The following is a 10,000-nucleotide window of genomic DNA, read 5'->3' on the forward strand; positions in this document are numbered from 1 at the left end:
AGGCGGGGCGCCCACTATCGACAAAAGTGTGCCAAAACCCACAAACGTTGTGTTACGCGCGCTAAGATAAACACAAGCCTGATTGCTGAAAATGTATTCTATTTGAATAAGGTAAGTATCAACATCAAGGAAGCAATTCCTTTATTATAAACTCATACTCTGATATGCGCTAATATTGCTCGTGAATTGTTATTTAGTTTAAAAATATAATTTATATTACTTTTATTTTATTTTAATTCTATATAATAACTATTTTATATTTTTATTAAAAATTTTCTTGTTCAGTTTCTAAGCAACCACAGTTACGTTTATATGTTTAATTCTATTGTATTCTATATTTATCGATAATTTAATAAATGTTTTAAAAGACTATTCTGGTTTTCCACGCTCTCTTCAAAAATGTGAGTTCTTTTAATTCTTCCACTTAATTATTCATTTTAAAGTAAAACAACTAGTTATACATATTATTATATTATAATGTATGTGTATTAGATACTATTATTTTATAACATAAACATAGATGAGTTATTAAATTAAACGTCAAATATTTTATTACCTAAAATTAAGTTAATCGTAAAATCTGATGTAGTATGAGATATTCTTTAGAAACTAACTATAAATATTCTTGAAGTAAAACAAAACCATCTATAAATAGAACAATGAGAAATAGTAAAACAAACTAAACACAACATGTTTATTTTAACATTGTTTTTTATTTAGTTTAATCACTTAATAAACTTTACTTCTAATCATAGTATTTAATATAGAATATAGTTAACAATCTTTTAAACAAAGTCTTAAATAAAGTTACAGGGAGTAATTGTAATTAAAACACCAAAAAAAAAGGTTTTAATAAAAAAAATACTTACATCAAGTTAAAATTTTATAAGGATTAATTTTAAAATATCAAATTGATTGTAAATCAAGTGCAAATAGGTTTTTTAAACAAACCGAAGGGTTTATAAAGGCTTGTAAACGCTTTCAAACGCCTACGACCATACCACACTGAGCACACCCCATCTCGTCCGATCTGGGAAGTTAAGCAGTGTCGGGCGTGGTTAGTACTTAGATGGGTGACCGCTTGGGAATACCACGTGCCGTAGGCTTTTGCTTTTTGAATTCATCTTTTTTGTACTATTTTTCTTTCTGACCTATTTATACTTATTACTCGTTTATTTACATTTCTTTAACGCTTAAAAGAAAAGTAAATTCTAGTTATTAGCAAATAAAAACGTAAGCCAATCAGATAACGTTATTTGCTGTTTAAACCAATTAGAGCGCTAAAAAAGTGGTTTGACCAGTTTGAGATATCGAAAAAATAATGGCACCATCTTGTAGAGTACAATTTTCTGAGTTAAAATTAATACAATTAGTCTTTTATACTAAAACTTAAAAGTTTTTTTGTCCAAAAACAAATAAAAGCGTGGCTACTTGAAAAATCAAACGAAAATAAATTTTGCACTTTTGTATTGTGAGTCATAATAAGTTATTTACTGTTACCAACAGATACTAGCAAAAGCTTTTTAAAGTTTTGTATTAACTTAATGTATTTGTAATTACTTTTACTTAATAGAAACTATTGAATTACGTTTACTTAGTTTACTTTTGTATGTGTATTAAATATATAGCAATTTTGCTTGAACTTAAATAAAGATTATTAAACTATTAAAAGAAAACTATCAAAGTTTACTAACTCAAAAGCTAAATCTTAGTTATATTGTTATAAACATTTATGTTGTAATTTACTAATAACTAAATGAGTTTATTTCAAACAAAAAGAATTAAATAATGTTATGTTATGTCAAGCCTACTATATGAGGTATATAGGTATATAAGGTATACAAGCTTATGTTTGAAAGTTATAATAATTAAAATAAAAATAAATATTTAGTTGGTAAAATTTGTATTTAATATGCTTTGAAATTAGAGTTAGTATAGATGTTTTTTTTTAAATATAATAAATATAAGTATTTAGTTACTAATAATAAACTAAAATACCAATTTTGTAGTTATTACAAAAAAAAAAACTTATCTTACTTAAAGTTCACTGTAATTGAAACATTATACAAAAGCTTTATAATTATAAGCTTTGAATAATTCTATTTGAATAAATAATAGATTCATAACTATATTCATGTTTGCATATTTAAATTATAAAAAGTTAGTGTTTTGTGTATTGACTTTATGATTATTTTATTTTAGTAACTGTTAGTTTTATACTTTAATAAAAGAAATATGGTTAACAAGTAAGTTAAAAATGAAAGAAGCATAAAAAAACACACTAATTAACTGCTTATTCAATAGTTTGATTATTTAATTATTTTTCTGTTATATAGTTTAATCGTATTGTATAAAAAATACAGAGGTTTAAAGTAAGTTTGAATAAAAATAAAACAAAACATATAATATAAGCATTAGTTAAAATACATAGTTTTTTTTTCTAAAAAAATTTAATTCTTTAATAATAAGTAGTAATTTAAATAAAAAATAATACAAGTAAAGTTATACAATATATATACTATAGTTTGTCAAACTAGGCAAACACTACTAGGCAAAAAACAAACTAGGCAAAAAACCTACAAAGTAGGCCACCACTACAATCCTATGTTCCAACTGGAAATTCAATGAGATCGTTACTGTACTTGTGATGAACGTTGATAATCCCCAAGATTGTAAGTCGAAGGCCTTACCCAACCTAACCAGCGCACTGGTTTTCTTACAACTGAATTAATCAACATTTATTATTGAATATAATCATTATTGATAGATAGAGGAATGTTGACAATCAACAACAGATTGTAGGTCAAAGGCATTACTCGACCCAAGTACCCACAACCTAGATTGAACAACATTTATTAGATAGATTTGTTTAATGATAGATAGAGGAATATTGTCAATCCACAACAGATTGTAAGTCAAAGGCATTACTCGACCCAAGTACCCACAACCTAGATTGAACAACATTTGTTAGATAGATTAGTTAGATAGATAAATAGTACAGTATAATCTCAAAGAATTTGAAGCCCGAACATTGAACGATAGTGGTGTTTCGTGACGACTAGCGGGATTCGATCTTACAACCTTCTGCTTATGAGTCAGCTGATAAGACCACTGACCCACCGCGCCACGACAAAGATAAAGAAATATTTTGCTATATAAATAGGTTGATTTTTATAATTTTGTTATACAGTGTCAATTACAGTGAACTTCAAGTAAGATATACAACAGTATATATATTTCCGAGTCTGACTTTGAGTACTTTTTATATATTATTAACAAGATTTTTTAGGAGTAATATCTGTTTAGTTCTTTAATATATCTTTAAAATAATAATATTTTTTAAGGTGTTTAAAACTTTTAGAAGCTGTATGTAATGTCTTTTAGTTTAATAGTTCTTTTAAATTAGTAAAAAAAATAAACATGGTTGAGTTATCAAATTAAACAAAATAGAACGTCAAGTATTTAATTACTAAAATTAATTTAATTAAAAAAAAATCTCAGGTAATCTAAAATGTCAGGAATTATTTAAAAATAAATATAAATTTAAAACTTATTATATTGAAAAGATTGATGAATAATACTCTTGAATGTATGCAATGTTTGTATTTGTAATGCAATAACATAAATGGATAGATCAATGACAAATTGTAAACATATTGTATTATTTTATTTTACGATTTTATTTTATTTATTTAATAATTCAATAAACTTTACTTCTACTTTTCCTGGTCTTAGGTAATTTATAGATAACAATTATTTAAACAAACACTTTTGTACAGTTACAATACAGTTTTAGTACAGTTTGGGAGTAACTGTTGATTAAAAAAACAAAAAAAAAGTTAATTCAGGTTAAAATTTTATAAGGAATAATTTTAAAATATCAAATTGATTGTAAATCAAGTGCAAATAGGTTTTTTAAATAAACCGAAGGGTTTATAAAGGCTTGTAAACGCCTTCAAACGCCTACGACCATACCACACTGAGTACACCCCATCTCGTCCGATCTGGGAAGTTAAGCAGTGTCGGGCGTGGTTAGTACTTAGATGGGTGACCGCTTGGGAATACCACGTGCCGTAGGCCTTTGCTTTTTGAATTCATCTTTTTTGTACTATTTTTCTTTCTGACCTATTTATACTTATTACTCGTTTATTTACATTTCTTTAACGCTTAAAAGAAAAGAAAATTCTAGTTATTAGCAAACAAAAACCTTAGCCAATCAGATAACGTTATTTGCTGTTTGCTTATTTGCTGTTTAAACCAATTAGAGCGCTAAAAAAGTGGTTTGACCAGTTTGAGATATCGAAAAAATAATGGCACCATCTTGTAGAGTACAATTTTCTGAGTTAAAATTAATACAACTAGTCTTTTATACTAAAACTTTAAAGTCTTTTTGTCCAAAAACAAATAAAAGCGTGGCTACTTGAAAAATCAAACGAAAATAAATTTTGCACTTTTGTATTGTGAGTCATAATAAGTTATTTACTGTTACCAACAGTACTAGCAAAAGCTTTTTAAAGTTTTGTATTAACTTAATGTATTTGTACTTAGTTTAAATTAATAGAGTTTATTTGGTTTACTTTATTATGTGTATTGAATGTGCTAGTATCTAAAAATAAATACAACTAAAACAAAACAAACAAGGAGAGTACTTGAATAGAACCAACACAATTTACAGACCAGTTGTGTACTAAATTTAAAGAAATTCTGAATAGTGAATATGCAATTATTATTATAAGTTCAAAGTTCACTTTAATTTAAATTAATGTATTTTGTAAATTGGTTTTATTTAATACGATAGTAGTGAATTACTTTATTTAATTTACTTTAGTATGTGTTGTATAACTTTATTTAAACCAGAAGCAAAACGGGATTATACTTTCAATAAACTACACAATTTACAGACCAGTTGTGTACTAAATAAAAAGCTATTGTGAATGGTGAATATGCAATTATTATTATAAGTTTATAAGTTCACAGTTTACAAAAGCTTTAGAATTTAGTTACTATTTTGTTCATATTTGCATATCTAATTTATGAAAAGTTAGTGTTATGTGTATTGGCTTTTTAATTTCTTTATTTGTAGAACTGTTAGTTTTATATTCTAAAGAAACATTTTTAAATAAATATGTTTAACAAGTAACTTAAAAATGGAAGAAATATATTGTATATATTGAACTATTTATATTTATTCTAGCTATTTGCTTAGTGTATTTATTAATGTGATTATTTTATTTTGTTGTTTGTCTTATAGTTTAATCGTATTGTGTTGAAATATATATATAACAAATACAGAGGTTTAAAGTAAGTTTAAATGAAAATAAAATAAGACATATAGTTGAAATATAAGTTTAAAAAAATAGTTTTTTTTTTTTTTTTTTTTCTTTGTTTGTTTGATTGTTTGTTTATTATATAATCGCGACGTGTCATTTTATTACTTTTAAGCATACTAAATATAATAATAGGTATAGTTATAGGAAAAATTCAATTAGTTTCTAATGTAATAAAAAAGTTTATTTCCACAAATAAATAAATACCTGAAAAATCAAATGAAAAATAAATTTCGCACTCCTGTATTGTGAGTCATAATAGGTTATTTACTGTTACCAACAGATACTAGCGAAGGCTTTTTAAAGTTCTATGTTAATTCAATGTATTTGTACTTAGTTTTATTAAAATGACAGTATTGATGGTTACGTTTATTAAGTATGTTTATTTAACGTTATGTAACTCAAGTAAAACCAGAAGCAAATAAGGAGACTACTTTCAATAAACTACACAATTTACATACCAATTGTATACTAAACTTAAAGCTATTCTATTTTATTCTTGATAGTTATTTTAAAGTTATTAAATTATACAAATGTATTTTGTAAAGTAGTTTTATAAAGTTACTATAGTTTATTTAACTTACTATAGTATGTGTTATATAATTTTAATTAAACCAGAAGCAAAAAGGGAGACTACTTTAAATAAACTACACCATTTATTGTTATATATAACTCTAATAAAACCAGAAGCAAAAAGGGAGACTACTTTAAATGAACTACACAAATTAAAAATATATTATTATTTATAAATCAATCGTGTTGTGTTTCAAAATACATTTTTCAAATAATGTTTTACAAGTATTTATCAGTTATTTAGTTTTCTTTTTATAGTTTAGCCGTATTGTTTTATTTATTTGTTATTATTTTTATTTAATTGTTTGCTTATTATATTTATCGCCATGTGCTTAAAAAATAAAACAACTATAAAGGTTAAAAAAGTAAGTTTAAATAAAAATAAAATGAAACATACAAAATAAGCTTATGATTTTTTATTATTATTATTATTATTATTATTATTTTTATTTTATTGTTTGTTTATTATATCTATCGCCATGTGCTTAAAAAATAAAACAACTATAAAGGTTAAAAAGTAAGTTTAAATAAAAATAAAATGAAACATACAAAATAAGCTTATGATTTTTTATTATTATTATTATTATTATTATTATTTTTATTTCATTGTTTGTTTATTATATCTATCGCGATGTGCTTAAAAAATAAAACAACTATAAAGGTTTAAAAAGTAAGTTTAAATAAAGATAAAATGAAACATATAAAATAAGCTTATGTTTGATTTTTTTATTTTACTTTTATTAAATTGTTTGCTTATTATATTTATCGCGATGTGCTTAAAAGAATAGAACAAATACAAAGGTTTAAATTGTAAGTTTTAAATAAAATAAAATGAAACATACAAAATAAGCTTATGATTTTTTATTATTATTATTATTATTATTATTATTATTTTTATTTCATTGTTTGTTTATTATATCTATCGCGATGTGCTTAAAAAATAAAACAACTATAAAGGTTTAAAAAGTAAGTTTAAATAAAGATAAAATGTAACATATAAAATAAGCTTATGTTTGATTTTTTTATTTTATTTTCATTTAATTGTTTGTTTATTATATTTATCGCAATCTGCTTAAAAAAATAAAACGAGTATTAAGGTTTGAAAAGTAAGTTTAAATAAAAATAAAATAAAAATATAAAATAAGCTTATGTTTTTTTTTTTTTTTTTTTTATTATTATTATTTTTATTCAATTTTTTGTTTATTATATTTATCGCAATGTGCTTAAAACGATAAAACAAATATAAAGATTTAAAAAGTACGCTTAAATAAAAAATAATACAAATAAAGTTTATTTATAATAAATATATATATATTTAAAACATTAAAAAAAGTAGTTTATACATATTTTTTTTTATTTATTTCTTTTAAACATATTAAATAAAGTATAAAAAAGTATTAAAACATTTAAACGTAGCATAAATAAGCTTAAAACATTAAAATAATCGAAAAGAAACAAAGAAATTGAAAAAAATCGGAAAAAATCGGCAAAAAAAGTTCAACAGCAACATTTGAGCATCATACACGTATGCATTACTTTACACTAGTGAGAGAGACGTGTTTGTGCGTTCGGTCGACTTGACGAGAAAGCGGGCTTAAAGCATTACTGTTTAGCACCCGAGGCGCGGCTATTGCAGCGGCGGCGAACGTGCTATGTAAACGCATTGGAGCAGCGTATGAAAAACTACAAGCGTCCAGCGGCGGTAGGCTTATAGCTTTGCGAAGTCGTCGAGACGAGTAGCCGACGCAGGCAGGCACGGCTCGAGGCGGGTAACTGCAGCAGACAGATGGCGTGTTGCTGCTGACGAGTTAACCGGCAGAAGGCAAACGGTTGGTCGGGAGAAAGAACAGTCAGTTGTATAGCTGCATGCTGCAGTCGACGCGGGCTGGCGCTTTAAACAGCAAAAGGCCGGCGCCGACTTTCAGTAACGTTCGCAAGGCTTTTAAGCCGAGTGATAGAAAAGGTCTGTATTTATACAGTAAAAACGCTCAGTCGAGCAACGGGTTTAAACGCCCTCGGATAGTTATCTGGTTGATCCTGCCAGTAGTCATATGCTTGTCTCAAAGATTAAGCCATGCAAGTGTAAGTACGAGCTCACGTACAGTGAAACTGCGAATGGCTCATTAAATCAGTTATGGTTCATTTGATTGTACGCTTTTACATGGATAACTGTGGCAATTCTAGAGCTAATACATGCGTAAAGCGCCGAACTGACGTGAGGCGCGCATTTATCAGACCAAAACTAACCGGCTTTCGGGTCGTTACAATGGTGACTCTGGATAAGCTTGCGGATCGCACGGCCTAGTGCTGGCGACATCTCATTAAAGCAACTGCCCTATCAACTATCGTCGGTACGGTATCGGCCTACCGAGGTTGTAACGGGTGACGGAGAATCAGGGTTCGATTCCGGAGAGGGAGCCTGAGAAACGGCTACCACATCCAAGGAAGGCAGCAGGCGCGCAAATTACCCATTCCCGGCTCGGGGAGGTAGTGACGAAAAATAACAATGCAGACCTCGTACGAGGTCCTGCAATTGGAATGAGTACACTTTAAACTTTTTAACGAGTATCCATTGGAGGGCAAGTCTGGTGCCAGCAGCCGCGGTAATTCCAGCTCCAAAAGTGTATATTTAAGTTGTTGCGGTTGAAAAGCTCGTAGTTGGATATAGGGACGGCGAGGTTGGTCGGTCGAAAGGCTAGCACTGGCCTTGTTGTTCTTGTTGGTCGGTGCCTTCGCGGTGCTCTTAACTGAGTGTTGCGGTGGTCCGGCAAGTTTACCTTGAAAAAATTAGAGTGTTCAAAGCAGGCTTTACGCTTGTATAATGTTGCATGGAATAATGGAATAGGACCTCGGTTCTATTTTGTTGGTTTTCGGAGCACGAGGTAATGATTAATAGGAACGGACGGGGGCATCCGTACTGTGCCGTTAGAGGTGAAATTCTTGGATCGGCGCAAGACGAACGACTGCGAAAGCATTTGCCAAGAATGTTTTCTTTAATCAAGAGCGAAAGTCAGAGGTTCGAAGACGATCAGATACCGTCCTAGTTCTGACCTTAAACGATGCCGACTAGCGATCGGGCAGTGTCGAACTTAAGAACTGTCCGGCAGCTTCCGGGAAACCAAAGTCTTTGGGTTCCGGGGGAAGTATGGTTGCAAAGCTGAAACTTAAAGGAATTGACGGAAGGGCACCACCAGGAGTGGAGCCTGCGGCTTAATTTGACTCAACACGGGAAATCTCACCCGGCCCGGACACAGCGAGGATTGACAGATTGAGAGCTCTTTCTTGATTCTGTGGGTGGTGGTGCATGGCCGTTCTTAGTTGGTGGAGCGATTTGTCTGGTTAATTCCGATAACGAACGAGACTCTTACTTGCTAAATAGCTGCTCGACCCATTGGGTCGGAGACAACTTCTTAGAGGGACTAGTGGCGTTTAGCCACACGAGATTGAGCAATAACAGGTCTGTGATGCCCTTAGATGTTCGGGGCCGCACGCGCGCTACACTGACCGGATCATCGTGTGTTCCCTAGGCCGAAAGGTCCGGGTAATCCGTTGAACCCCGGTCGTGCTAGTGGATAGGGACTTGCAATTGTTTCCCTTGAACGAGGAATTCCCAGTAAGCGCGAGTCATTAGCTTGCGTTGATTACGTCCCTGCCCTTTGTACACACCGCCCGTCGCTACTACCGATTGAATGGTTTAGTGAGGTCCTCCGATTGAGCCTGGTACGTGCGGCAACGCACTCGCCGGTGTTCGAAAAGACGATCGAACTTGATCATTTAGAGGAAGTAAAAGTCGTAACAAGGTTTCCGTAGGTGAACCTGCGGAAGGATCATTAACGAATCGAAATTTGATTTCAAGCGACGTCTCTTCTTCGAAGGGACCGAGCCCTGTAACTGTTATAGTTCGGTCGCGTTGCTTTCTGACAGCGGGAGTAATAATTCAGCACGCAAGTGCTGGCGCGGCCGCTTCTTTTTGAACACGATTTTTTGGTTGCATTGAGATTGATTAACACGAGAGATCTCTTAGCGGTGGATCACTCGGCTCGAGCGTCGATGAAGGACGGAGCTAGCTCCGAGAAGTAATGTGAATTGCAGGACACATT

General features: G+C 30.2%; 4 non-coding genes across 4 annotated transcripts in view; all 4 read left to right on the plus strand.

The window, feature by feature from the left end:
• Positions 1 to 987: 987 nt before the first annotated feature.
• Positions 988 to 1,106, plus strand: LOC145847338 (5S ribosomal RNA). The gene has a single exon (XR_014371234.1). It is a non-coding gene; the product is annotated as a 5S ribosomal RNA (ribosomal RNA).
• Positions 1,107 to 3,961: 2,855 nt separating this feature from the next.
• Positions 3,962 to 4,080, plus strand: LOC145847331 (5S ribosomal RNA). The gene has a single exon (XR_014371227.1). It is a non-coding gene; the product is annotated as a 5S ribosomal RNA (ribosomal RNA).
• A 3,844-nt stretch (positions 4,081 to 7,924) lies between these two features.
• On the plus strand, positions 7,925 to 9,733 carry LOC145847332 (small subunit ribosomal RNA). The gene has a single exon (XR_014371228.1). It is a non-coding gene; the product is annotated as a small subunit ribosomal RNA (ribosomal RNA).
• Positions 9,734 to 9,915: 182 nt separating this feature from the next.
• LOC145847322 (5.8S ribosomal RNA) overlaps positions 9,916 to 10,000 on the plus strand; it is a 153-nt gene continuing 68 nt past the window's right edge. Inside the window, exon 1 of the ribosomal RNA XR_014371219.1 lies at positions 9,916 to 10,000. This exon is cut by the window's right edge and continues 68 nt beyond it. This is a non-coding gene — a ribosomal RNA (5.8S ribosomal RNA).

This window comes from Thalia democratica, unplaced genomic scaffold (assembly GCF_965202585.1).
Source record: "Thalia democratica unplaced genomic scaffold, ktThaDemo2.hap1.1 HAP1_SCAFFOLD_886, whole genome shotgun sequence".
Lineage (NCBI taxonomy): Eukaryota > Metazoa > Chordata > Thaliacea > Salpida > Salpidae > Thalia > Thalia democratica.